We start from the raw sequence: 27,032 nt of genomic DNA on the forward strand, positions 1-27,032 counted from the left end.
GGAAGAGAAGATGGGGTAGCACTCAACAAATAAGTACTAGATGGAATTATAGATGTAAATTACATTGGAGAGGTCCATGGACTAGATGTTGCAATAGAAAAGGTACCAGACAATGATTGGTAACTAGGAGAGACAGAAGAGCCACCATTCAAATGTGTCCCTATTGATGTTACAAACATTGATGAAGTTGCAACCTAGGTTGTCATAGGCATAATAGTAGATAAGGCCAGAGATTCAACCATAGCAGATTCAGTAATGGTTAACTATACCAAAGAAGATTGTCGAGGAAATGCAAGGGTGAGTTGAAAGGAAAAGAAGCAGACAAAGGAGCCTTAGATGGAGTATGAGGAGAAGGAAATGGATGGTCTCGATAAAAATGAGTCCCTAATCTAATATGAGAGGAGGGTTGAGGGTCTTCCTATGGAATCTCTTCGACACTCACAAGATCATGTTGAAGTGGTTCACTGTCACTGACAAGACCATGTTGAAGTAGTTCATTGCCAGCTCCAAGCTATATAGTTTTTGGTTAGGTCTAAGACAAAGGAAGAGAGGAGGAAGGTCTTGAGGTGATGGGTGCAGATAACTAAGTTACCTCAGGTTGTGTTATCTCTAATTTAGTATAGTCAAGTTCGATAACCTTAGGTAATGAGATTTGAGGTGCTTCTATTTCAATTGTGTTGAACTCACTAGCTAATGGAGAGGTGATCTCAAGTTCCATACTAATAGGAAAGGATGATTATGGTGGATCTATCTCAGGTGGAGGAAAAGTAAGAGCTCCTAAAGTACTAGATTTGGTATTTTACATGTTTTTGTGCTTCTAACAATGGAAAAGAGTTGCCTCAAGTGGAACAAGAGGCTTATTTTGCATTCTTTGTGAATGACAAGGTATATGGTTTTTCTAGTCCATGTTGGTTTAATAAGTTTTCAAAATTAATAGAAAAAAGAAATCAAAGAGGGTAATCTAGACATAAAGGTTTATCAAGAAAATGTGAACTACAGTATACCACCCTCGAGAACCAAGTATTTATGTACAGGTAGGAAATCTCCCTGAATGTTGTGTTTTATATACCACCGTATAAAAGGCAGCTGACTCAGTTACCTATAGTGAGGATAAAACCTATGGTGGACTTCCAAAATATACTCGATGGTATGTGGAAGTGCAGTCCATGTTAGTGTTGTCTAATGCATAACAGTACGATAAGAGCGTTCCCATATACTTCTCATGTGTGGAATGCCATCCAATATACCTGGAGGTATCTAGAGAGCGATCCTATACACATACTTATGGGGAATGAGATATCATCCGCAGAATGAAATACTAGAAAAAAAAAAGATAGCTCCTATGTTTATACATTGAAGCACATCTCTAGGCTAGACTTCTAGATGTTTGTGCTAATGTTTCAAATGCTCCTTAAGAATTATTCAATAAATTTTAAAGTTTACCTTCAATTAATTTTATCAAGAAAATGAAATCTAACATTATTATTGTGAACTTAAACAAGAATGCAACAAATTAGTGATATAACCATAAATAAAGAGATGCAACATAAATAATACTTCATTTCATTACTATCAAGTACTGAAATATGCTTATAAACATAATGGAAATACGACTAGCTCGGGCAATGGTAGTTTATCTCTGAGAAGAGATGTGATGGCTACATGCCTCTGAATTGTGTTACAATGAGCCTAAAAGACCTATTTATTATTGATAAATAATGGAAAACCATAAACATCAAAAAACCTAACCCTAGGAGATGAAGTGCCAAAACTATGGGCCCCGTTTGGGTAAATTGGTACATCAACTTCCTAGGGTCATAACGTTGGCATACGATCTTTGTTTGACACGCAAAATACCTCATTAGAAATATTGACCAATGTTGGCCCTATTTTCCCCAAAAAATGTCGTTTAGGGCCTCAAAACTGCTTTGGAAGTTGAGGACCCAAAACACTGCCAAAAATAGTAAATTGTGCTAGAATTAAGCAAAATGAAAAACTGAAAAAGATAGTGGTGGGGGTCCAAGTGGAATAGGTGGGTGGCCACCAACACCCACCTGGATAAATCCTCCCCCCTTAGGAAGCAATGGTCCCCATTGCTTTGAGTGCTTCCATGAGATGGGGAACTTCTACTGAACTTGTTCCCAGGTGAGCCACCTTGGTGCAGGAATTGGCCAGCTTTGACAACCCGATATAGTTGGATCTTCTGCTAGCGAGTGTTCTTAACCTGTGTGTTGGTAATCTAATTAGTTTTGGCATATTACATGAAATATGGGTTTAAATCTATTAGTGTGAGTTTTTCTGCAATGTCTGATATGTCCAATAATGATGGGAAGTATGGTCGAAGGTAGTTCACATTGAACACTAGGTGTAGGCCAATGAAATGGGGAATGATGAGCTCAAAAGCATTGTCTCCCACCACCTTGTTAATGGCGTAAGGACCATATCAAAGTGGTCTGAGCTTCCGATGGGCTCTATTAAGGCATTCGTTCTGCAAATTCAAGCAAACTTTGTCGCCTACCTGAAACTTGTGTGGCACTTGATGTTGATCAAGTCATTGCTTATACTTGGAATTTGACTTCTCTAAGATGTCATGAACCTGCTAATAGATGTGTTTGGTGCGTTGTTGAGACCTCGAAAATCGCTGCCACAACAAAGGGGAAACCACCCGGTCCAGACCTTGAAAGCAATTCCTTTTCCGTTTGGAATAGTGGCTCCGACTGGGGATAATGGGACCAGTTTCCCAATAATGGATAAAAGTGGGATGGACGAGTAACTTATGAGGTATGATAGTGATAAGTGAACAACTAAAACTATCAGGGAAATATATATTAACTATAATCTAATCCCGGGACTTATCAATCTTTCAAAGCGTAGCGTTTGATAATCTGTGCTTAAAGGCAGGCATATAGATGACTCTAACACTAAAGCATAGATGTTTAAACCATTTAAGATTGCTCTGCATAATTAGTTATGCAGAGCGATAATAGCGAATTACTACACATTGTCATTCATATCATTGCTACATGCATGATTAAAAGAAGGCATATCACAAAACATCCAATAGTGGAATGAAATGAAGATTTGCTGTTACAGCACATACATGTATTCAACAATAGCAAAAGATAATAACACAGCAATTCATATGAAAAGAAAGAGGACAGATGCAGATAAAAGTACCATGTAAGCTGCTCAACAATCCATTATATAAATCGCTATGTTGCAGTCCTTCCTTCAAACCAGAAAGCATTCCAAACAAGAGACAATAGTGCACAAATGCATAAAACAGCCTTCTTGTTAAATAAAGGACTATTGGTCGAGTTTCACAAAAGAATATAGGCTGAAGCACAGTAGTGCAAACTTCAGCCTTCAAGTCTATTACAAAATTTTACGACCCTTTCCAAAACAATGAAAGGGTCTATAAATACTAATCTAATCTAAATATCTAAGAAAAACTGAACAACTATGAAATTGGCATCAATAAATATTTCTCCATCTTTCTTGGTGATCTGGCAGTCGGCAGCAATGCTTCATTCGGTGGGCTCTTTGCCTTTAAACCTCAACTGACATATCGCGAGCATTGGCTGTACTTCTGGTGGAGTGTTGAGACGCGACGTGAGCTGGGCATCATATGTGGCATCCTGAATGTCGGGGATTAGGCACTTGAGAGCATCTGTTAAACACTTAAGAGACGACCTTTGAGTGTGCGGCTTGATTAGAAAGTGCCAATATGCATCGGAGGTTAAAGTATTTACTCCAGCGATTAACTTTCTCCTTTCCTCCAGTCCATGATAATTTGTTTGTTCAATTATGTTCGCCGTGGTTATGCTTCCAGGTGTACACTGAGAGATCATGTTGGCCCAATAGAGTGTATTGTTGACCAAATCAATCATATTGTTAGCAATCATTTTACACCTTGAAGCTACCCTTTCCGCTTTCATCATCTGAGTGTTCCATTCCGTGAAGAGTATGTCTTTGAATGGCTCATAGATCCTAGGCAATTTTGCTTCTTTCCCCATATCAGTATCTTGCCAATCAAGATATTAAGTTATGGTTTCTTCGGTCTGATCTAGCTCATTTCTGGCTTTTTCAATTTGCTGACATACTGCTGTAGATACTTCACATAATGGCTCAGCCTCAGTTAATTGTTGGCACAAGAGTCTAACCTGAGAGATTAATGCATTATTTATTTGAGCTGCCTCTGCTCTGAAATCCTCGACTTTCTTAGTGCCCTTGATATCTTCGAGCTGTGCTAATAGTTGAGCAATCTGCTCATCCTTTGACTTTGTCACTAGCTCGTTTGCTTCTTTCAATTGTGCCAATGCCTCTGTTAATTCTTTCTGCTTTTGGATTGCATTCTGATCAATCCTCTGCTTTTCAGTCTGCAGTTGCTGGGTTAATACATTGTTTTCCTGCTGTTGCGCCAGCAACTGCTCTTCTACCTGTGCTGTCTTGTTTCGTGCTTCGGCTACTTCTGCTTGCAATGTACAAATCTCCTGGTCCTTAGTCTTTAACAAAAGACTTACCTCTGATGCTTTATCAATAGTCGCTGCAGAATAAGCTCCCGCATACTGCGATAGCTTGGTATGATCATCAAAGGGGTCCAATTCTCCTTTCCAGACTACATTCCCTGTCACTGTCTGCTCAGGAAAGACGGAAGGTTGATCAAGCCTTCATCTCTTCCTTGAGCGCTTAACAACTGCTTTGAGCCTAGGGCTGTAGAAAACGTCCAGGGGAGGAATATCTTCCACCTGGAGTACAATCTGATCGGAAGGGTCTTTGGTGATTACTTCGAGATCCTTTGAAATGGGTGGGCCACTGGTTCCGCTTAGAACCTGAGAAGAAGTGGTGTTTGGTGCGTCTTTGGAGCCTTCCTTTCCACTGATAATGGAATCGAATTGATTCCATTGTTTCAGCAATTCAGGATCTATGGAGGTCTGTGATTTACTCTTCTCCTCTTCTTGTTCCAACCTCTTTTGCTCCTCCGACTCTTTCTGTTTCTGTTCTTCTAACTCCTTTCTCTGTTTCTCTTCTTGCTCTCTTCTTTGCTTATCGGCTAATTCCTTTTTCTGCCTATTTGCCAGTTCTTTCCTTTGTTTTTCTTCTTCTTCCTTCTTCCGCTGTTCCTCTATCTGCTTCTGCCTTCTCTGCTCCTGTTCCTTCTGCTCTTTCTGCTGCTTAGCCATTTGCTCTTTTTTCTGCTTCTCTGCCTGCTGCTTCTCTTGCCTTTCCTCCTGTTGTTTATTTTGTTCTTTATTTACAACAGGAGATTGGGTTGTCTGCTTTTGACCAGGCTCGCTTGAGGAGGACGCTGAGGTTAATGACAATAAATCTAGAGGCAGAGTTTGCAACCTCTGCTCTCTAAGTTTATTGAACTCAGTTAAACTCTCATCATTGTATCTCATCTTGGCCAGCTGCTTGGTTTGGCCTATCGAATCGGCAGCTCTGAACAGGTCATCAAACTCATCCTCTTGATGGTCAATCTTAGTCAGTTTGGCTTGTTCTAGGGCATTGTAAGCAGTTTTATGTGGATCATAGAGTCTGGCTGGCATAGTGGGCAGGGATAAAGCTTGCATCTTTATAGCCTCCTTTTCTGCATGCTGAAGATTATGCAGAGTAAAAACACCCATCCTTAAGGGAAAAGAGGGCCAGCCCCTCTTCTTCTCTTTCTTGAGTGTTTGGGTTACACTCTCGGCCATAATTTGGTAGGATATCTCTCGGGCTAACAGTTTATCTGGAACATATAGAGGGAGAACATGCGGTTTGGCTTGGCTTCCATAAACCCTAATATAGGTAAAGTGCTCTTCTCCAAACCATCCTGCTATAGCTGGTAAGTCGAAGGAAGCGAGATAGGAGATTTTGGGAATAGGCCGATCAAAAATGGAATAATGAATGGGAACCATAAAACCATTGCAGATTTGATACAAATGGTCCTTGTAAGAGGACTTCCATAATTTCCGATGATACAGATGAATGGGCGAAGGATCTTGGGTGGTCCATCTCCAACCGAGGATGGGAAACTCAGAGTTAAAACACAATGTGTCCATAATATAGGCGCTATAATAAAATGGGGGGATTTTCCTTTCGGTGACTACAGATTTAGTTCTAAAATCCCGAATAGCTATAGTCAATTTATCAGAAAGAATGGTGGCCCAATCCATGATAAAACTGTTAACAGCTGCTTCCATTAGGGGAACCATTTCTATATCGAAATTGGCAGAATCATGTAATCCCCATAGCCTACACATCATAATTCCCGCATAGCAATAGGGAGAAGCCAAGGAATCGACGGAGTACTTACCCGAGCTTTCGTGCTTGTGTTTGGCCGGGTTCTGCCTCCAATCGCGAATGGGCTCAGATGGTACATCATTTTCAGCTGCAAACTTCTCCACGAAGTCTTTGTTGTAGGTTTTCTCTGGCTCAGGCAAATGATACATTTCCCTCAGGTGCTCTGGCTTGAATGACCCGAAAATCCGTCCGTCTCTTGTGTGGAACGTTCTGTCAGTGATTGGAATTTCCTCAATTTCCCATCGCACTACATCAGTGTAGGGAAGGACTTGCTCTCTAGCAGCTATTCTGTGAAGAAAGGAATCGGCCAACTCCTTGAGAGTTGCGTCAGACATTTTTAGTGGGTCCGCAGTAGCCACTGTCACTGAAACTTGCGGTTGTTCGGCCTCTAGTAAATTATATGTGCCCTGCCATGTAGTCTTGTTAAGACCAGTACATGTAGTGTCTGAAACGTGGCCTTTCTTGCTATTTGCGGCAGCTTGACCTGCTACAGGTGTAACAGCAGAGCCCATAGCCCTCTTGGATTTTTTCCCCATCATGCTTAAGTTTCTCTCCAAAGACGAATTCTACACAATTGCAAGAGAAATCGTAACAACATAATAATAATGACGCTACACAGTGAGATAGATATATCATTTGAAGCGTGCCAAGATTAATTTTCAAAAGTGGCTGCGGATCCAATCGCTGAGAGGAGATTGCAGATGCATTAATGGTGATTTGAGGCCTACTACCCATTAAATGTGATAATTATACCGTTATCCGGGTGAATGACTCACTTAAGCGTGCAACAGATATTCTGGTGGTTAAACGCAGGTGTTCATTAATCGAAGGGGCAAAATCTTTTAAATACACACGCATTACCTTATCCCTTGTATTAACGGCATTTTGGGATTCGCGCTTTGTCAACCGGATATGAATATAAAATTAAAGCTGTTAAGTGATGGCTTTTAAGACTGCCGACCACCGATGAGCGATATCGCATCGCTTCGGGGAATAGGTGCTGCACAATTATTATCGAAAGATCGCGCCGATAGCCGATAAGCGATATCGCATCGGGGGTAGGAACCGAGTGCCTTACTAAAGTGCGCGGAATTCTGCCGACGGCCGATAGCGATATCGCATCGGGTCGGGATTTACATCACAAAGCGGTTTCACATGAGGTATCGCCGATGGCTTATCGCCGATGTCGCGTCGGGGCATGAGTTTAGGTGCCTTTACTTGGTGTGTATGTAACATTGCCGATCGCCGATAGCGATATCGCATCAGCGGAAACCAAAATGCCTTTTGAATGCATCTCTCATGTTGTTGCGATACGCGATCATGCGATCGCTTTATCGCAATAATAAAAATTGTTTATTATTTGAAACATTAATGTCCCAAAAAGGCTCAAGTACATGAAAGCTCATTTGATTACGCGGCCTTTTTCGAACATGCAAGCATTGATTAAAAGGGACCCATTCCATATGTTAATTTTTTGAAAAATAAGAATGATATGAAATGGGGGGTTGTTGTAGGGCACAACAATTGGCGATTCGCTGGAAGAACCAGTTATCTCTGAAAGTAATTCAAACACTTAAGCTTTTCAAAACTAGAAACTCAATCAGAAGGGAAAAACTTCTAATTTAACTGGATATTCGCGTGTTCTGAACCAAGTAAATTCTGTTAACTTCTATCCTTTTGGTTTCGAGAAAAATAAATACATTCTAAGTCTTAAAATAGGCCTTTATTGGTTTATAATGATAAAACAAAAACTTTCCCAAATCAGCTTTTTATAATTAACCCCTCTGTCATAGGTAGAGCCTCTGTTGCCAGCAAACGTTTATAGTTTCGACATGGATACCTTTTAACCATAGTATTATTCACTTTTCCATTCACATAAGATTGTAGTTAACAGAATGAAACTAAAATATGTTGCCATATTTTATTTTCTTTTTTATCTGTTTTTTCATTCTTTGTCATTGATAAGATAAAAAGCCATTGTCCTGGTTTGGTGGCCAGCTATTGACAATGCCATTCACTGGTAATAATTTAACTGAACAAGCCGACTCGTGATGAGACCTCTTGTCTTGAAATTTCAAGCCATTACCCTGTTATGATAGGCAGTATTGGTAATATCAGTCAAACTACTTTCCTATGAACATGGTAAGCAGGCTTGTAATAAGACCTCTTATCTTTAATCTTCTATATTTTAGAATTACACTCTGAGTAACCATAAACTTTAGTGAATGGGGTGAACAATTTTCTCCTTAAGAGCAAATGGATGACAGGTGAAGAGTTTGAAGATGCTGAAAATGGGTTAGTTTTTATCTTAAAATGAATAACCTTAGGAGACCAGTTTTTGAAAACCGAGAATGATTTACAGAACCTTAACCTTTCGAGAAGAGTCTTCAAAACGTTAGGTGGTGATTTCAGAACAAACAGATATCTAGTTCCCTATAAATTATTCCTTTTGGTTGAGGGTTCTATTATCTAAAAGCAAATATTTGTATTATTTTGTGAGACAGCTTTTTCAAACCAAGCTATAGGTCAATGGAGATACTCTACAATTTTATTTCCTATCGATCCTACAAACTACACAAATCTACAAAGAGGAGAAGGGATCACCTTCTCAATTAAAGAATTTCTTGAGGATCAGGCCATTAACAGGGAGAGAATCTCTCAACCCTGATAAATCTTGCAATATAAAAGTTGAATGGCCTATCTTCTCACAGATATGAAATGGTCCAAGCCACATTTTCTGAAATTTGGTATGCTTACCTTTATCTTCATGGGCCTTGTCCCATTTGAGAACTAAGTCACCAACTTGAAGCTGTTTGGAACCGGATGCTGCTGAGTCAAAGGATGCTTTGATGATTTGTTGATGTTTGGCATGAGTGATTCTAGCTTTTTCCCTTTCTTCTTCTAATTTAAGAATTTGGTCATGTCTAAGTTGGATAGAAGAAGGAGTCTCTTCAATGTATTGTACTAGGGCTAAAGATGGAAGAACCAGATTCGTAGGTAATACGGCTTCTTTCCCATACACAAGATTGAAAGGAGAGGTTCCTATAGAAGCCTTTTGTGTTATTCTATCAGCCCATAATGCAAATACTAAAGATTTGTGCCAGTTTCTATGATTCTGTTCAACAGTTCGCTTAATGATTTTGATGAGATTCTTATTAGTAGATTCGGCTAAACCATTTCCTTGGGGATAATAATTAGCAGAATATTTCAGTTTAAACCCTCTCTTAATAGCAAAATCATATATAGCATTTCCTGAGAAATAGGAAGCATTATCAAAAACGAGAGCATTTGGGACACCAAACCTAGTAATGATGAATTGGTCTATGAACTCGATGATTGCCTCTGAATTTGCTGCCTTCAAAGGAATAGCCTCTACCCATTTGGTAAAATAATCGGTAGCAGTGAGGATATACCTGTGTTGTTTGGAAGATGGTGGAGTAATCTCTCCAATGATATCTAATCCCCATTGTTCAAATGGTTGTTTGATGTTGACAGGTTGCAGGGGGAAAGCTGATTTCCGTTGTCTTCCACTAGCAGTTTGGCAATTGAAGCATTTTCTTACGTATTCATGAGCATCTCTAAACAGTGTAGGCCAATAATATCCAGCATGAATAACTTTGTGGGCTGTCGTGTCCACCCCAAAATGTCCTCCCGCTGGCCCATCATGTAGTTCCTATAAAACCTTTTGAGCTTCAGATTTCTCAAGACATCTTAATAGGATAGAATCATAATTTTGTCTAAAGAGCACATCATCAATGAGAGTGAAATTCTTTGCTTTTAACCTAATGGCCCTTTTATTTTTGTAAGATAAATTTGGAGGAGCATAACCATTCTTCAAATAAAATATCAAATCTGCATATTGAGATTCGGAATCAGTGGCGCTTATCTGATTGATTGATTGAGTCTGATCCATATCGCTTGATTCAGGAATGTTTGATGCTCCTGCCAATATCCTGCAAAAACCTTGGCCCCTAACAATCTTTGCTGGCTTTATTTCTAAGTCATACTCTTGAAGCGCTGTAACCCAATTTGCCCTTTTTTCACCTAGTTCTTTTTGAATTAATAGTTGCCTTACCGCTGGGAAAGGGACTATTACTTTCGTGTGAGTTTTCAAAAGAAAGGGCCTGTAATGTTTAACTGCTTTGAACACAGCAAAGGCTTGTTTCTCGACATCGGAATAATTTAATTCGGCACCCTGAAGATTTGAGCTAAAAAATGAAATGGGTGCTTCCAAGTTGTGAGCGTTTAGCTGCGTGAGAACTGCAGCATAGGATACATCAGACGCGACGGTATACAATGTAAAATGATTAGAAAAATTGGGAGTATTCAAGGCTGGGGCATTGATTATTGATTGCTTGATAACATCAAAAGCTTGCTTTTCTTCTGCTCCCCACTTGAAGACTGAATTCTTCTTGATCATTGTCTGAAGTGGTAATACAATTTGAGAGAAATCTGGAACAAATCGTTTGACAAAATTAATCTGACCCAAAAATGACTGCATTGATTTTTTATTGTGTGGGAAAGGGATTTCGGAAATTTCCTTAATCCGATCAGGATCAATATAGATGCCATCTTTGGATACTATAAAGCCTAAGAGTTTTCCTTGATCAAGAGCAAAGAAAGACTTCTTTGGGTTTAGAGAAATACCATATCTTTTGCATCGCTGAAAGATTTGATTTAAGTCATGCAAATGATTATATCTCTTTTTAGAATATACAGTAATATCGTCTAGATAGACGACTACTGATCGATTAATCAACCCTTTGAAAGCTATATCCATGGCTCTCTGGAATGTCGCTCCTGCATTTATGAGACCAAAAGGCATTTTCTGATATGCATAAGTTCCCCATTTTGTTCTGAATGTGGTTTTAAGTTGATCATCAGGATGAACTAAAACTTGGTTGTATCCGGAGAATCCATCAAGAAAGGACATCAATTCAGAACCTGATACTGATTGAAGAATTTGCTCCATAGTAGGTAAAGGGAAATTATCTTTCAAGCATGCTTTATTGAGGTTCCTGAAATCAATACAGATTCGAATGTCGCCATTCTTTTTCCTGACTGGCACCATATTAGAAACCCAATTTGAATGTCGGACCGGAAAGATAATTTTGGCTTTCAAAAGCTTATTAAGCTCCGACTTTATCTGGGTCTCCAAATTTGGATGTATTTTTCTTAATTTTTGCTGAATTGGTTTCTGATCAGGAAGCATAGGGATAGTATGCTGGATAATAGATGTATCATATGTCTTTAGGTCATCATATTTCCAAGCAAAGACCTGTTTGTTTTTTCTCAATAGTTTAATAAATGCTTCTTTTTCTTCTTGGGAAAGTCCTATTCCTAAGTTGATGTTTTGAGGAGCATCTTGTGTGCCTAGATTTATTAATTCAAACCTAAGGGTGGAACTTTGAAGCTTTGCATTAATTACAAGTTTAAACCTGTCTTTGATATCATAAAGGTCTTCAAGCTTCACCACAGGCTTAGGAATTGCATTTTCTTGAGGTGCTTCTTTCATTTGGGAGTCATGCTCATCTTCTTCAATGATTTGATTATCATAGGACTTTTCAGAAGTTAAGAATTGTAAAATATCCTCATCATGGTTAAATACTCTCCAATTAGTGACATTGTCGGGAATTGAAGGCCTGAAAATCAATTCTACGGAAAATCTATCAGGGCTATAGTCTTCCGGAGGTAGGAGCTTGGAAGCTACATTGGCTAGTAGGTCGGTTGCCGAGTTTTGTGACCTGGGTATAGAAGAAATGTTAAATGCCGAAAAATGTGAGGTGAGGTCTTGCACTAGCGATTGATAATGTTTGAGGTGATTTGAGAGACAATGAATTGCATTTCTCACCTGTTTAACAATTATTTCGGAATCGCCAAATACCTTTAGATATTGCACTTTAAGGCCGATTGCTTTGTATAATCCCTGGACTAAAGCTTCATATTCAGCTGTGTTGTTAGTCCATTCAAATTCTAATCTACAAGACAGCATTGTCTTTTCTCCTTGTGGACTGACCAAAATGCAACCTGCTCCTGAGCCTTCGCTGGACTTAGAGCCATCAAAATATAAAGACCAGAATAAAGAAGTATTATCAAATGTATTTACAGTTTTCTCAGCATCATTGAAACATCTGGACCTATCAGTTTGTGAAAAATTTTCAATTTGAGATGTAAAATGATTGACTGAAAAAGGAGATGGTTGGGCAACAAAGTTGCCAAAGAATGATTCGGACGAATAGTTCCCCAAAATATTGTTGTTGAATACCACAGGTTGGTTTTCTTGTTCAAATTCAGTAACTGTGTGGGTCATATGCTTCTCTCGATCGATCCTTATTTGATTCGGCTTTCCCTTGTAGGGAAGCCACATATGTGACCAATCTGTGGAAATATACCCATGCAGTTTTTTGGACCAATCTCTGCTTAAAATCAAACCATAAAATTCAGGTATGTCGGCAATTAAGATGTCAATTCTCTGTACAACCCTAGGGTCGGCAGACAACCTGATGGTTATAGAATTAATTTCTCCCACAACCTGCACTTTAGTCCTATCCAACTGTACAATATGAGTGGCAGACTTCTGGGGTTCAATATTCAGCTTAGAGCAAACTGAAGCTGGCATTATATTAGATGAAGCACCTGAATCAATTAAACAGTTGTGCAGGTTTCTATTATAAATCTCATACGTCAGCAGGAAGGGTGGAGTGTGAGAATTTGACTTATCTCCAATTAGAACTGAATCGGTAGCTTCAACTATACCTGCAGGAGGCTAACCTGAATCGTTGGCAGCTCTTGTACTGGGAAGGGGAGTAGAGGGAACAGCATTTAATTCTTTGAGAAGTAATTTTTGTTGATGCTTTAATTTGCTAAGCTCAAACATAGTTATATTTGCCTTAGTTTTCGTCATGTCATCAACAATGTTATACTCCATTGAATCAGATATTACTAATGTCTTGGATGTTGAAGGAGAATTAGAAGTTGAAGGCTGGTTTTGGGGGGCTACTACAGGCGATTTTTTAGGGGGAACTTTTTCCTTTGCTGTAGCAGCACCTGCGCTCCTCTTCTTTGAAGTTGCCTGAGCAGGTTCAGAAGTGCTTTTACTTCTGGTAGTAACTGGAAAGGCTTCTTCTTCATTCTCGGTATCGGAGCTTGGGAGTATAAATTCCCACATTCCATGGCATTCAGCTACATCTTCTTCATCATCGGTTTGTGAAGTTGTTTCCTCTTCCTCTTCTTCTTGATCTGCATCTGCGTTAGATATAACATTGGGCGGCTTTGATTCAGTTTTCTTATAAGTTCTGAATGGTCTTTTGTTTGAGGTTTCGGCTACCTGCTTCTTGATATCAACCATTTCGTTAAACAATGTTTTAAGGACCTTTTGTAAACCTTCCATGTCATAGGGTTCCTTTGGGGTTTTCTTCTTGGAATCTTCTTTAAAAGAGACTTTTTTAGCTTTTCGGTCTTCTAGAGCAGCTTTCTTCTCTAGAGCATTTATGCGTTTTTCAACAGCAAGTGCTTCCTTCATGTTTTCAGCTAAGGTAGGTTTCCCAGCCCTGTCTACAAAAATAGCTATGTTGGCAGGTAGGGCAGTAATATACCATTCGCTGTGAATCTGTTCACTTGGTTTGGAATCTGTAGGGATTTTGTTAAGGAGTTTATTGAATCTAGCATTAAATTCCTTTATAGGTTCCGTATGCTCTATTCTCAGATTGGAGAGGTCATTTATTAGAGTAGCCAAAGACCTATCATCTCCATATTTGGTAAGAAACTGCTCTTGGCATGTGTTCCAACTGGTAATGGAACTAGCGGGTAAAGAGAAATACCAGGATCCTGCTGACCCTTGTAAGGTATAGGGGAAGAGTCTTACAACAACATCTTGCTCTGTCACTCCTTTTAAGTTAACTGCTAACATAAAATTGTTAATATGTTCTTCAGCTTGGGTTCCGTTATCTGGCTTGAATTTAGGCAACCATTTTTCGGGAGCATCTGGTAAATCATGCAATGGTCCAGGCATGTTGACTGCACCCGGCCTAGTCCATGGGTCTGCCATTATGCTAGCGACAGTGGTTGACACTACTGTTGGGATTCCAGATGTTTGGGGAGATAATGAAGTCGCAGAGAAAGCAGGTTGGGATGCAGAGGATCCTAATCCCTGATGAACAACAATATGTAATGGAGGAGTGAGTGGTTGACTTTGCAGATGGGGAGATGAAATGGAGGATGTGGAAGAAAAATCTCCACTATCAGATCCTTCAGTATTTTTCTTTGGCTTTTTCCTTTTGGGTAAAGGAAACTCAGTCGGTTCAATACCAAGTTTTTCGCTCTGAAGTCTGGTGAGAGGATGAGTGAGGTTGAATTGCGAAGTCGCACTGCTTTCTGATATCTCAGATTTCTATGGTGAGATCGAGAAGCTCTGAAGTTTATGGATTAGAGACTGGACTTCGGGAGATTCAAGACTTAGCTGTTCTGGGATATGATGGGATTGAGCAGTGGTAGTTAATTCCTCTTCTTCTTGATTATGGGCTGGCGAACCAGCATGCAATTGAGAAGAACGAGGAGATTTGGAGGGAGAATTACTCTTAGAATGACTTGCCGATTTGGGTCTGCTTGCCATTCACAGTCAATGCCCTCCTTCTAGCGCCAATTTTGTTGAGGCCTCGAAAATCGCTGCCACAACAAAGGGGAAACCACCCGGTCCGGACCTTGAAAGCAGTTCCTTTTCCGTTTGGAATAGTGGCTCCGACTGGGGATAATGGGACCAGTTTCCCAATAATGGATAAAAGTGGGATGGACGAGTAACTTATGAGGTATGATAGTGATAAGTGAACAACTAAAACTATCAGCGAAATATATATTAACTATAATCTAATCCCAGGACTTATCAATCTTTCAAAGCGTAGCGTTTGATAATCTGTGCTTAAAGGCAGGCATATAGATGACTCTAACACTAAAGCATAGATGTTTAAACCATTTAAGATTGCTTGGCATAATTTGTTATGCAGAGCGATAATAGCGAATTACTACACATTGTCATTCATATCATTGCTACATGCATGATTAAAAGAAGGCATATCACAAAACATCCAATAGTGGAATGAAATGAAGATTTGTTGTTACAGCACATACATGTATTCAACAATAGCAAAAGATAACAACACAGCAATTCATACGAAAAGAAAGAGGACAGATGCAGATAAAAGTACCATGTAAGCTGCTCAACAATCCATTATATAAATCGCTATGTTGCAGTCCTTCCTTCAAACCAGAAAGCATTCCAAACAAGAGACAATAGTGCACAAATGCATAAAACAACCTTCTTGTTAAATAAAGGACTATTGGTCGAGTTTCACAAAAGAATATAGGCTGAAGCACAGTAGTGCAAACTTCAGCCTTCAAGTCTATTACAAAATTTTACGACCCTTTCCAAAACAATGAAAGGGTCTATAAATACTAATCTAATCTAAATATCTACGAAAAACTGAACAACTATGAAATTGGCATCAATAAATATTTCTCCATCTTTCTTGGCGATCTGGCAGTCGGCAGCAATGCTTCATTCGGTGGGCTCTTTGCCTTTAAACCTCAACTGACATATCGCGAGCATTGGCTGTACTTCCGGTGGAGTGTTGAGACGCGACGTGAGCTGGGCATCATATGTGGCATCCTGAATGTCGGGGATTAGGCACTTGAGAGCATCTGTTAAACACTTAAGAGCCGACCTTTGAGTGTGCGGCTTGATTAGAAAGTGCCAATATGCATCGGAGGTTAAAGTATTTACTCCAGCGATTAACTTTCTCCTTTCCTCCAGTCCATGATAATTTGTTTGTTCAATTATGTTCGTCGTGGTTATGCTTCCAGGTGTAGACTGAGAGATCATGTTGGCCCAATAGAGTGTATTGTTGACCAAATCAATCATATTGTTAGCAATCATTTTACACCTTGAAGCTGCCCTTTCCGCTTTCATCATCTGAGTGTTCCATTCCGTGAAGAGTATGTCTTTGAATGGCTCATAGATCCTAGGCAATTTTGCTTCTTTCCCCATATCAGTATCTTGCCAATCAAGATATGAAGTTATGGTTTCTTCGGTCTGATCTAGCTCATTTCTGGCTTTTTCAATTTGCTGACATACTGCTGTAGATACTTCACATAATGGCTCAGCCTCAGTTAATTGTTGGCACAAGAGTCTAACCTGAGAGATTAATGCATTATTTATTTGAGCTGCCTCTGCTCTGAAATCCTCGACTTTCTTAGTGCCCTTGATATCTTCGAGCTGTGCTAATAGTTGAGCAATCTGCTCATCCTTTGACTTTGTCACTAGCTCGTTTGCTTCTTTCAATTGTGCCAATGCCTCTGTTAATTCTTTCTGCTTTTGGATTGCATTCTGATCAATCCTCTGCTTTTCAGTCTGCAGTTGCTGGGTTAATACATTGTTTGCCTGCTGTTGCGCCAGCAACTGCTCTTCTACCTGTGCTGTCTTGTTTCGTGCTTCGGCTACTTCTGCTTGCAATGTACAAATCTCCTGGTCCTTAGTCTTTAACAAAAGACTTACCTCTGATGCTTTATCAATAGTCGCTGCAGAATAAGCTCCCGCATACTGCGATAGCTTGGTAAGATCATCAGAGGGGTACAATTCTCCTTTCCAGACTACATTCCCCGTCACTGTCTGCTCAGGAAAGATGGAAGGTTGATCAAGCCTTCATCTCTTCCTTGAGCGCTTAACAACTGCTTTGAGCCTAGGGCTGTAGAAAATGTCCAGGGGAGGAATATCTTCCACCTGGAGTACAATCCGATCAGAAGGGTCTTTGGTGATTACTTCGAGATCCTTTGAAATGGGTGGGCCGCTGGTTCCGCTTAGAACCTGAGAAGAAGTGGTGTTTGGTGCGTCTTTGGAGCCTTCCTTTCCACTGATAATGGAATCGAATTGATTTAATTGTTTCAACAATTCAGGATCTATGGAGGTCTGTGATTTACTCTTCTCCTCTTCTTGTTCCAACCTCTTTTGCTCCTCCGACTCTTTCTGCTTCTGTTCTTCTAACTCCTTTCTCTGTTTCTCTTCTTGCTCTCTTCTTTGCTTATCGGCTAATTCCTTTTTCTGCCTATCTGTCAGTTCTTTCCTTTGTTTTTCTTCTTCTTCCTTCTTCCGCTGTTTCTCTATCTGCTTCTGCCTTCTCTGCTCCTGTTCCTTCTGCTCTTTCTGCTGCTTAGCCATTTGCTCTTTTTTCTGCTTCTCTGCCTGCTGCTTCTCTTGCCTTTCCTCCTGTTGTTTATTTTGTTCTTTATTTACAACAGGAGATTGGGTTGTCTGCTTTTGACCAGGCTCGCTTGAGGAGGACGCTGAGGTTAATGACAATAAATCTAGAGGCAGAGTTTGCAACCTCTGCTCTCTAAGTTTATTGAACTCAGTTAAACTCTCATCATTGTATCTCATCTTGGCCAGCTGCTTGGTTTGGCCTATCGAATCGGCAGCTCTGAACAGGTCATCAAACTCATCCTCTTGATAGTCAATCTTAGTCAGTTTGGCTTGTTCTAGGGCATTGTAAGCAGTTTTATGTGGATCATAGAGTCTGGCTGGCATAGTGGGCAGGGATAAAGTTTGCATCTTTATAGCCTCCTTTTCTGCATGTTGAAGATTATGCAGAGTAAAAACACCCATCCTTAAGGGAAAAGAGGGCCAGCCCCTCTTCTTCTCTTTCTTGAGTGTTTGGGTTACACTCTCGGCCATAATTTGGTAGGATATCTCTCGGGCTAACAGTTTATCTGGAACATATAGAGGGAGAACATGTGGTTTGGCTTGGCTTCCATAAACCCTAATATAGGTAAAGTGCTCTTCTCCAAACCATCCTGCTATAGCTGGTAAGTCGAAGGAAGCGAGATAGGAGATTTTGGGAATAGGCCGATCAAAAATGGAATAATGAATGGGAACCATAAAACCATTGCAGATTTGATACAAATGGTCCTTGTAAGAGGACTTCCATAATTTCCGATGATACAGATGAATGGGCGAAGGATCTTGGGTGGTCCATCTCGAACCGAGGATGGGAAACTCAGAGTTAAAACACAATGTGTCCATAATATAGGCGCTATAATAAAATGGGGGGATTTTCCTTTCGGTGACTACAGATTTAGTTCTAAAATCCCGAATAGCTATAGTCAATTTATCAGAAAGAATGGTGGCCCAATCCATGATAAAACTATTAACAGCTGCTTCCATTAGGGGAACCATTTCTATATCGAAATTGGCAGAATCATGTAATCCCCATAGCCTACACATCATAATTCCCGCATAGCAATAGGGAGAAGCCAAGGAATCGATGGAGTACTTACCCGAGCTTTCGTGCTTGTGTTTGGCCAGGTTCTGCCTCCAATCGCGAATGGGCTCAGATGGTACATCATTTTCAGCTGCAAACTTCTCCACGAAGTCTTTGTTGTAGATTTTCTATGGCTCAGGCAAATGATACATTTCCCTCAGGTGCTCTGGCTTGAATGACCCGAAAATCCGTCCGTCTCTTGTGTGGAACGTTCTGTCAGTGATTCGAATTTCCTCAATTGCCCATCGCACTACATCAATGTAGGGAAGGACTTGCTCTCTAGCAGCTATTCTGTGAAGAAAGGAATCGGCCAACTCCTTGAGAGTTACGTCGGACTTTTTTAGTGGGTCCACAGTAGCCACTGTCACTGAAACTTGCAGTTGTTCGGCCTCTAGTAAATTATATGTGCCCTGCCATGTAGTCTTGTTAAGACCAGTACATGTAGTGTCTGAAACGAGGCCTTTCTTGCTATTTGCGGCAGCTTGACCTGCTACAGGTGTAATAGCAGAGCCCGTAGCCCTCTTGGATTTTTTCCCCATCATGCTTAAGTTTCTCTCCAAAGACGAATTCTACACAATTGCAAGAGAAATCGTAACAACATAATAATAATGACGCTACACAGTGAGATAGATATATCATTTGAAGCGTGCCAAGATTAATTTTCAAAAGTGGCTGCGGATCCAATCGCTGAGAGGAGATTGCAGATGCATTAATGGTGATTTGAGGCCTACTACCCATTAAATGTGATAATTATACCGTTATCCGGGTGAATGACTCACTTAAGCGTGCAACAGATATTCTGGTGGTTAAACGCAGGTGTTCATTAATCGAAGGGGAAAAATCTTTTAAATACACATGCATTACCTTATCCCTTGTATTAACGGCATTTTGGGATTCGCGCTTTGTCAACCGGATATGAATATAAAATTAAAGCTGTTAAGTGATGGCTTTTAAGACTGCCGACCACCGATGAGCGATATCGCATCGCTTCAGGGAATAGGTGTTGCACAATTATTACCGAAAGATCGCGCTGATAGTCGATAAGCGATATTGAATCGGGGTAGGAACCGAGTGCCTTACTGAAGTGCGCGGAATTCTGCCGACGGCCGATAGCGATATCGCATCGGGTCGGGATTTACATCACAAAGCGGTTTCACATGAGGTATCGTCGATGGCTTATTGCCGATGTCACGTCGGGGCATGAGTTTAGGTGCCTTTACTTGGTGTGTATGTAACATTGCCGATCGCCGATAGCGATATCGCATCGGCGGAAACCAAAATGCCTTTTGAATGCATCTCTCATGTTGTTGCGATACGTGATCATGCGATCGCTTTATCGCAATAATAAAAATTGTTTATTATTTGAAACATTAATGTCCCAAAAAGGCTCAAGTACATGAAAGCTCATTTGATTACGCGGCCTTTTTCGAACATGCAAGCATTGATGCCAAAATTTTAAAAGGGACCCATTCCATATGTTAATTTTTTGAAAAATAAGAATGATATGAAATGGGGGGTTGTTGTAGGGCACAACATGCGTTCAATAAATTTTGTTGCTTTATTAGCCCTAGAAAGTACATGTGTGGATTATGTCTATGTAGTTCCATGAGGCATGCAACATCAATAGACACAATGGTTGAAATCCTAGACCCACTTGAAAGGGACTGGGACCAGTCGAGCTATGGAGAGCTCTGCTATAACTGCGATGGACATATGGGAGACTCTAATCCTAGGTTCGAGGATGCTTGGAGTTCTACATGTGGAGTATGTGCACTACCATCCTATTGACGACCTCCGTCTGGCCATCAATCTGGGGATGGAATGTAGTTCACTTGGTGAGCTTGACTTCCAATAGTGTCGAGAGGCTTGACCAGAATGTGTTCATGAACCTGCTATCCCAATCTAATATAATGGTCTGTGAGATCCCAAAATGTAGACATACTCATTCAAAGGAGAGCTTGTTAGTTTCCTCTGTTGTGATACTCTTCTTTCAAGCCGCCAATATAGCCATCCTAGAAAATGTGTCCACAACCAAAAATATACAGTCATTACCATGCATAGTAGAAGGGAGGCTAGAAATATATTCTATGGAGATGGGTTCCAACGGTTGGCTCGGAGTAGGCATAGGAGTGTACATAATTTTCTTCTTGATGTTTGGGTTGGTGATGACATGGGCAGTGCATGATATGATATATTTCCCAATCTCTAATCGGAGTTTGGGCCAATAAAAGTACTCATGTAGTATAACCACATTTTTCTCTATACCAAAGTGTCCTGTGACTCGACTGCAGTGTGCCTCCCAAATCAGCTTGGCATGCTTGGTTGAAGGAAAAAAAAGGTGGACCAGGTAGCATAATAATGCATCCTCAAGATGGAAATCAGGCACTTTCATTCCATCTACTAGCATCTGGTATGTGAAGGTGAAATACAGATTGTTTTTGTATAGTGGCAGCCATCCAGAAGTCTCATGGTCACAAGAGTTGAGAACATGAGTTAGTGGAGCAACTCGAGACTGGCTGAGGCCGTCTACAACATTATTATGTTTCCTTTCCTGTATTTAATGTTCAAGTGGAATTATTGCAGATATGTAGACCAATTCTAATGGCGATCATTCTGCAACTTCTCTTATGTCTGTATAAACTAAATAGGTTGGTGATCAATGTGGATGACCATCTCCTTCTTTAGAATGTAATGCTTCCATTGCTGCAAGCCTGCACGATGGAATACATCCCTTTATCATAGGTGGGGTACTTCCGTATTGTTGAAATGTGGCAACAAGAATATTCCAATTTTAATTTGTCCTTGAACTAAAATTGTGAATTAAAATCAAATTTAGTCTTAATAGCTACCTGGAAATAATTAATTAAGGTTATTTTGACTTAATTAGTTGGAGAAATTCAAGTTAGAAATCTTTTTGAAGTCATGCAAGAGTTATCCCTTAAATTAAGGAGATAAGCCTTAAATAAAGGAGATAAGATTGAGTTATCTCTAAGTTGTAATTAGTTAACTCAGTTTACTGAGTTACGTCCAGTTAAATTAGTTCCAAACTGTTTGAGGAACTAATAGAGAGTTATTATTTAGTTGATGCATGCATGCACTCAACTAGTGTACTCTAGTTAACTGAATATTCCCTCATCAGAAACTCATGCATGTATCTTCTAAGAAAGACCCAGTTAAGTTAAATGTCAAGGAAAATGTACTATTAGTTGCATGTGTTTTCCCATAAAGAAAAATCATGCATGTAGAAGGAATTAATTCGTGGAGGATTGCGCAGTTCTGACAGGGTGTAGGATCAGTGTGTGAGATGCGTTTTCCACTTGGTAAGAGGAAATCATCCCAAAGGAAATGCGAAAGGAAATAGGAGCTTGGAGGGTAGAGGAGAAAGATTATGAGAAGCTAGGATTGCCTGTGAGCATCTGTGAGGATTTTACTGAGAGCTGGCTAGCTGTGAGAGCTAAGGCTTTGTATAATCTCTATGTATTTCCACCTTGTATGATAATACAGATAGTGGGGTTTTTACCTGAGGCTTTCCCCAAAGTATTTTCATGTGTCTTGGATGATTGATTCTTCTTCTTCTGGTTATATTGTGCAGCTCGATTAATATCAATCTTTAGGCTTCCGCAAATTGATACTAGAAGTAGGTTATAGTATTTTGCTTTGATTGACATTACACTATCAGGTTAATCTACAATCATATATTCTACATGGTCTTAGAGCTATATTTGTAGAGAATTTGCAGAATTTCTACATGGTATCGGAGCCTAGTTGATCAGAGCATTTAACAGTATACTGACAAGACAATTCAAAATTTGAAATTCGGGGTTGCAGGGGAAAATCAAATTCATATCATACTTCAATTGAGATGGGACCTTATGCAAATAATTTCCCATAGAAGAGGTCCAAGAAGGGATCCTCGAAAGAATCAGAAGGTGAGGTGTTACCCTTTCAGTTCAAAATGGACTTTACCCTCATCGCATGCATGATGTCATTGATGATGGGTTGTGTATATTAACAATGAAGCCTCATTCCACATGACGGATGATAAAAGTTTATTCAATACGTTGGAGGAGAAAGACGTCAAGATGCACATAGAGATGGGTGACGATGAAAGGCATATTATTTCAAGAGTAGGCACAGTTTTTTTAGAGGGAGCATGGACATCCTATCACCTTGACAAATGTGATGTATGTGCCTGGACTAAATCAGAACTTGGTATCAGTTGTGATGTTGGAGGAAAAAGGCTATGATGTTGTCTTCAGTAAAGGAAAGGCATTCCTAAGACACATAGCCATGGGTCAGACCAAGAGGATAGGGATTCAAGTGAAGAATCTCTATAAAGTAGAGGTAGATGATTGTGCGACATTGAGTATGAAAGAAGAATTGGTGCAAAGCCAAGACATTGGTGGGTTGTGGCATAGGAAATTGGGCCATTTGCATCATGGGGCTTTGAAGATTATGCAACAGATATCTACAGGACTTCCCAAAGGTAAATTTGAGCAAGTTGACACATGCAAAGGTTGTACCTTGGGAAAGTACGCCAATTATTCCTTTCATGATCTAGACAGTCAAGAAAATGATATCTTAGATCGAGTTCATACTTATGTTTGTGGACCAATTTTGACGGCATCCATAGCGAAGAAAAGGTATTATGTGATTTTCATTGATGATTTTTCTCGTAAATGTTGGATTTATTTGATGCAAAAGAAGGACCAAACCTTCACAAAGTTTTGTGAGTTCAAAGCTTTGGTCAAGAAAGAGTTAAGGAAGAAGATCATGGCCTTGAGAAGCGATAATGGTGGAGAATATATCTCTCAAGAGTTTAAGGACTTCTGTGTAGCGGAAGGAATTAAATGAGAGTTGATGACACCTCATAACCCACAGAAGAATGGGGTGGCCAAGAGGAAGAACAGAACTATTGTAGGGGCAGCACGAGTGATGCTGCATGACCAAGGCCTACCACTTCACTTGTGGGCTGAGCTATGCAACACAACAGTCTATTTGTAGAATAGAACCCCATGTTGCATACTTGGGATGAAGACACCAAAGGAAGCTTTCTCCGATAAGAGACTAGATGTGGGTCATTTTGGGATCCTTGGTTCACCGGCATATTGCCATGTGACAAAGGATGTGCGAAAGAAGCTTGAGCCAACAACAGAGTTGGTGATACTTGTGGGGTACACTCATACACCTCACAATTATCAGGTGTACTTGCCTACCAGTCGGAAGACAATGGTTCGCAGAGATCTCATGTTTGATGAGCAGAAGGCCATGCGAGCTTCCCTTGAGAGGGAGTTCCAACTAAAGGCTGTGGAGGAAATGTTGGTTCGTAAGGAGGAGGAGCCTCAAACTAATACGAATCACTCACATGCAGAGGTTCCAAGAGTGGAGACATCCACTCAAGCAGATTCTTGTAGAGATGGATGGAAGCACAGAAGAGAAGCTGATAGATTATTGCAGGCTGCAAGAGATAATGTAGAAGCACCACTTTCTCAACACAAACAAAGGAAGTTACCTGAGAGGTACACTTGATACATGATCCTTGTTGGGGAATGTGTTGAGACCGAGCCATATTCCTTTGGGGAAGCAATGCAGCAGCTGATTTGGGTTGACGCTATGGTGGAGGAGTACAAATCTATAGTTCATAACAGTGTTTGGGACGTGGTACCGAGACCGAAGAACGAGTCAGTTGTGAGTTCCCATTGGATTTACAAGATAAAGCAACTTGCTGATGATGGGAGGATCATGTTGTTGCAGTATAATTCCTTTCTTGTTGAGAGTGAGTGTTGAAATGTGGCAATAAGAATATTCAAATTTTAATTTGTCCTTGAATTAAAATTGTGAATTAAAATTGAATTTAATCTTAATAGCTACTTGGAAATATTTAATTAAGTTATTTTGACTTAATTAGTTGGAGAAATTCAAGTTAGAAGTCTTTCTGAAGTCATGCAAGAGTTATCCCTTAAATTAAGGAGATAAGCCTTAGATTAAAGAGATCAAATTGAGTTACATTTGAGTTGTAATTGGTTAACTTGGTTCACTGAGTTAAGTCTAGTTAAATTAGTTCCAAACTTTTTGAGGAACTAATAGAGAGTTAACAGTCAGTTGATGCATGCATGCACTCAACTAGTGTACTCCATTTAACTGATGATTCCCTCATCAGAAACTCATGCATGTCTATTCTAAGAAAGACCCAGTTAAGATAAATATCAAGGATTGTGTACTATTAGTTGCATGTGCTTTCCTATAAAGAAAACTCACGCATGCAGAAGGAATTAATTCCTAGAGGATTGCGCAGTTCTAATAGGGTGTATGATCAGTGTGTGAGATCAGTTTTCAACTTGGCAAGAGGAAATCATACCAGAGGAACTGTGCAAGGAAATAGGAGCTTGGAGGGTAGAGGAGAAGGCTTGCGAGAAGCCAGGATTGCTTGTGAGCATCTGTGAGGATTGTACTAAGAATTGGCTAGTTGTGACAGCTAAAGCTTTGTATAATCTCTATGTATTTCCACCTTGTATGATAGTACAAATAGTGGGGTTCTTAGCTGAGGCTTTCCCCAAAGTATTTTCATGTGTCTTGGATGATTGATTCTTCTTCTTTTGGTTATATTGTTCAGCTCATTTAAGTCCGATATTTAAGCTTCCGCAAATTGATAGTAGAAGTAGGTTAAAGTATTTTTCTTTGATTGATATTGCATTATCGGGTTAATCTACAGTCAGATTTTATACATGGTCTTAGAGCTAGATTTGTAGAGAATTTGCAGAATTTCTATTAGGACTTTGACCAGGAAAAAAATTCTTTTGCCCCACACTTAGTAATATGACTCAAAGGCAAAGTGATATAGGAGAATCCCAACACGAACCTCCGATAAACATTTTCAAGGCCTAAAAAGCTATGAAACTCTGTTAGAGTGGTCAACACTAGCCAATCCTAAATTACTTGGATCTTATTCAAATCCACATGCATGCCACACTCATCTATGATGTAACCCAAATATTGGACTTAGCTCATGCCAGAGGTGAATTTCTCAAATTTGGCACACAGTTTGTGCTGCCGAAGTGTCTGAAGGACCTCCCGAATGTGTTGCAAGTGTTCTTTCCAAGTCTTGCTGAAGATGAGGATGTCGTCAAAATAAACAACCATGAATGAATTGGTGAAGGGCCACAATATGTCATCCACTAGCCTCATAAAAATAGTAGGGGAATTTGGCAACCTTAAGGGCATAACCAACCATTCAAAAAGGCCTTCCTTGGATTTGAAGGCAACCTTCCATACATCCGCAGGCTCTACTGGAACTTGATGATGGCCAGACTTTAGATTGATCTTGATAAAATACTTGGCCCCCTTTAGTTGGTCTAACAGGTCATCAATTTGTGGGGTTGGATACCTGTTCTTGACGGTGATCTTTTTTAGTTCTTGATAATCATTAGAGAGCCTCCAGGTCCCATCCTTCTTCTGTACATGTAGAATTGGGCTCCCACAAGGTGAGGAACTTGGTCGGATGTGCCCTTTTTGCAGAAACTCCTATATTTTCCACTTGATCTCTTAATTTTCCAGAATGGAGCATCGATATTTCACCCCGTTGGGTAGAGGTTCTCTGGGAGTCAGATATATCGAATGTTTGACCTGACAGTGCAAGGGTACCCCTGTGGGTGAGGAGAACATGTCATTGTATTCTTCCACGACTGTATTCAGCTACTTCTGCTATGTGGAGGAACCCTTCCTGGGGGCAATGGATGTGGCTATGATATTCCCCTTACATTGAGAGCGAATAAGAAAGAAAACAAATTTCCTAGTCTAGGAGATGATCTTACTACATTTCTTAGAAGAGAGAAAAGATATGGCGGTGGGCAAGGCTACCTTCAGTATCATGTATAAATTACTACCCAAAGAAATAATAATAGAGCAGGGTCTAGACTCATATACTACATGTCTCTTCCATAAGTACGCTTTTCCTAATAATACATCACAAATACCAATAGGAGAAAATTTACACAGTACCTCATCCATGAAGGGCTTCATGTTGTAGGGAAGGCAACACTACTAGCAGACATAGAAAACTCGTCCTTAGTGAAGCCAACCGATGGTGTATAACTGCGAATATTAGTTAGTCACTAGGCCCCACCATCGAAAATGAATGGAAGCAGACAACGCTTCACCCACATCTATGAGTCGAATAAGTGTTCCCCCTCCTCTAGATCTTCAGGCTCAACCGTTTTGATCTTGGTGGTGGCGAAACTGAAACTAGGCTCCGCATCAATTATCTACTTCCATTTATCATTCCCCTTGTCGAGTCCCGACTCAGAGTTGGAACATGCATCTGACTCGAAAGCCTTCAACTTGGCTACTAGTGACTGCTTGGAACAACACTCACTTGTATTATGAGTGGAGCTCTTATGGAACTCACACCACTTGCTTGTGTCCTTATTTTTCTTCGTAGTGTTA

The 27,032-nt window shown here is 40.1% G+C and overlaps 1 protein-coding gene across 1 annotated transcript in view; it reads left to right on the forward strand.

The window, feature by feature from the left end:
* The window catches only part of LOC149187341 (F-box/kelch-repeat protein At1g80440-like), a 53,792-nt gene that overhangs the window by 17,357 nt on the left and 9,403 nt on the right, over positions 1-27,032 (forward strand). The window lies entirely within an intron of this gene.

The sequence above is a fragment of the Pinus tabuliformis genome, chromosome 3_1 (assembly GCF_031772625.1).
Source record: "Pinus tabuliformis cultivar Carrire ecotype Pingquan chromosome 3_1, CPIR1, whole genome shotgun sequence".
NCBI lineage: Eukaryota > Viridiplantae > Streptophyta > Pinopsida > Pinales > Pinaceae > Pinus > Pinus tabuliformis.